This window comes from Clarias gariepinus, chromosome 6 (genome assembly GCF_024256425.1).
Source record: "Clarias gariepinus isolate MV-2021 ecotype Netherlands chromosome 6, CGAR_prim_01v2, whole genome shotgun sequence".
NCBI classification, from domain to species: Eukaryota; Metazoa; Chordata; class Actinopteri; order Siluriformes; family Clariidae; genus Clarias; species Clarias gariepinus.
This window is the reverse complement of record NC_071105.1, coordinates 32,141,301-32,144,425: the sequence shown is the minus strand read 5'-3', so window position 1 is coordinate 32,144,425 and position 3,125 is coordinate 32,141,301.

Here is a 3,125-nt window from a genome sequence, read left to right as displayed (position 1 = left end):
GCACAACAATGGTGAACATGGCTTTGCAAGCAGTTCTGGTGTCATCATTACTAGAAAGCATTCGAGCAGCCCATTGCATACAGAGTCCATTTTTTAAAAAAGGCAGTCACAAACTTTTAGTTGGTTGTGATAATCTTGGTCTACAGTCCCTGATGTACAGTAGTGTTCAAAATAATAGCAGTCCAACATCAGTAACCAGATCAATAATTGTTTTGGGGAGAAATAATATTTCTTTATGGTAAATATTTTACTTGTAGGTGTAGTGAAGTAATAGAAAACCAACAGACCCAACAGTCATGATTGGATGCACCTGATCCTGTGTAATTAAATCATAAATTGAAAAGGGGCGTGTTCAAAATAATAGCAGTGTGGAGTTCAATTAGAGAGGTAAATTATTCTGTGAAAAACAGGTGTCAAACTAATTCAAGGATAAAAGCAGAAAAGGTTGTCCTGTGCATTTCTTTCTGAAAATAAAACGATTCGTTGCAGACATTGTTCAGAAAAACAGCGTACTTTGATTCAAAAGTTGGTTAGAGATGGGAAAACATACAAAGAAGTGCAGAAAACGATAGGCTGCTCTGCTAAAATGATACCAAATGCTTTAAAATGGAGACCAAAACCACGATTGTCACAGATGTGAAGCAGTTTTCAGAAAGCATGGTTATACAACTAAATATTAGTTCAGAGATGCACAAGAAAGATTAAACTTCAAGCAGTTTAGTTTAAACAGTAAATTCATCACTTTGTAAAGATGAATGATGACACAGCTATTTTTTTAACAGGCTAATATTTGTTTTTCTTCACTTACATTAAACTAATAATCCATTCAGCACATTTTTCTTCATGTTGTGATTCAGAATAGAATATTCAGGCTGATATGTGTGTGATTTAAAAGTTATTATATGGATATGGAGCTTTACTCACTTTTTTCAACAGTGCTATTATTTTGAACACGACTGTATGCAGTTGTTTGTTCTAGCCCAGCAAAGTGTTGGTGTCGCCATGGAACAGTTTTATCTGTCCGATGGTCAGTGCATTGGCTGACTTAAAAAGATAAATAAATAAAAACCTGGAAGCCCTGGAACCGCCTTGGTGGAAAAAGGGTATTAGTGCTAAAGTTATTCCTCAGCCAGAACCTCCCTAAAGGCAGCTTGGGAACACCCCTTCAGCTGTCCTTAGAAATTCCATGGACAACAAGCGGCACATGTGGACTGCATTTGGATATAGAGCAGTAACAGGTAATGAAGATGCTTACGGAAAATGTATCAGCATAAAAGTGCACATTTTTATTTAGGAAATGTGGAGTGAAAATTAAAAGTTGCCAAAAAATAAAGTAGGTCCCCTTAATTTCACCCATTTTGCCCAAATTCTGCATCCTGATATAAAAAGGAAACCAACATAAAACATGCATAACAATACTACTTGATAACCACTTTGTGTTCTATATGAGGACAAAAAGCATAATTTTATAAAGTGATGCTTTTTTTTTTTTTTTTTCTTTTGGGGCCAAAATCATGAATCGATTCCCACTCGGGTATGTGTGTGTGGAGGTTGCATGTTCTCCCCATTCTTGGTGGGTTTCTTGGTGAGTTTGTGAATGAGTGTGTGAGTGTGAATGCATGCCTTGCGATGGATTGGCACCCCATCCAGGGTATACCCTGCCTCGTGCCCAAAGTCTTCTGGGATAGGCTTTAGGCCCATACAGTAAGTGGTATAGAAGATGAATCAATGAATATATAACCCATGTTAAATGTAAAAGTAAATAAGCAATCGATTGTATTGAGCAAAAAGAATTTCAAAATGCATATAAAGACAATAAAACAATAAAAGACCACATTAGGTCACATGTTCTCACCCAAGTACTGAAATTAGGGGGAAACTTCAGGCTCATTAAACTGCACCATACCCACACTTATAAAACTGTGGTAGAGACAAAACACTTTCTACATGCTGTTGCAGACCACTGCTCTTCCAGCTGCAAATGCTCGCAAAGCTCAACAAGGTTGGCCTCCATCCCTACCTTCATATGCAGTCATTTAACATTAACACTATTTAACATTCTACATATGATATTGATTTGTCCCAAGCTCTGTAAACTGTTGGTTTCCAGAAATAAACAATCAATCAATCAATCATAAAACACGCGCCCTATGGGCAATTTGAAAACGTCAATTAGCCTCACGTGCATGTCTTTAGACTGTCGGAGGAAACCGGAGTACCCGGAGAAAACCCACCCAGCATGGGGAGAACTTGCAAATTTGGGAATCATACCCGGACCCTGGATGTGCAAGGCAAGAGTGATAACCACTAACAGATCATCTAATTGTTTTTGAAGCTGTTCAACATAATACTGTACTATACAGTATTTGATCAACTTTGTTCTGTGTAATTCTTCTTGCACACCAGTAGGTGGAGGTAATGCACTAATATGCAGTTTTCACAGTGCCATAAAACAACACGAACAAGAAAGAAAAAGCAGACGCTGTTTTAAAGGAGGTGAGTGTTTGGATAATTTAATATAAACAGTACTGCATGTAATTTGCTTTGTTAATTTCAAGCCATTAATGATTTTTTTGCAGGCTTAATTATGTAGAGCAGATTATGTGCTGTGGCTTGTGGTGGCGAAAACAAAGCTTTCTAACGCAATGAACCTGTTTTTAAAACAGCTCATCTTCAAGCATCTTAACACTGCACATTAGTGGCCTCTGCTGGTCAAAACGATGTAGTGCAGAAAATAATCTGTGATAATGATTAGGTGAACTAATGTGTGTGTAGTAACTTTTTAAAAATGAGTTACTTTGATGTCGTAACGTTCTTTATAAACCTGTTTAATTTTTCATAGTAAGAACCAGACAAAATACACACAATGGTCAAAAACAGTTTTCAGTCACAGTTTTTCTGGCACCTTACAGTATACAGTTAACTTATAACTTATAACTTATTTTTAAGGGGAATATTTATTTAGTTTGTCTTTCCTTACTCTCCAGACAATTGATAGGCCTCCAGTTGACATGTTCTTAATAGGGTAAACTAATTATTTGTATGTTTGTGTGCCCGTGTACTCCAGAAAATTAAGTATGTACTAGTTATTTATTTTTCATACATTATGCTTAAACTCTGTGCAT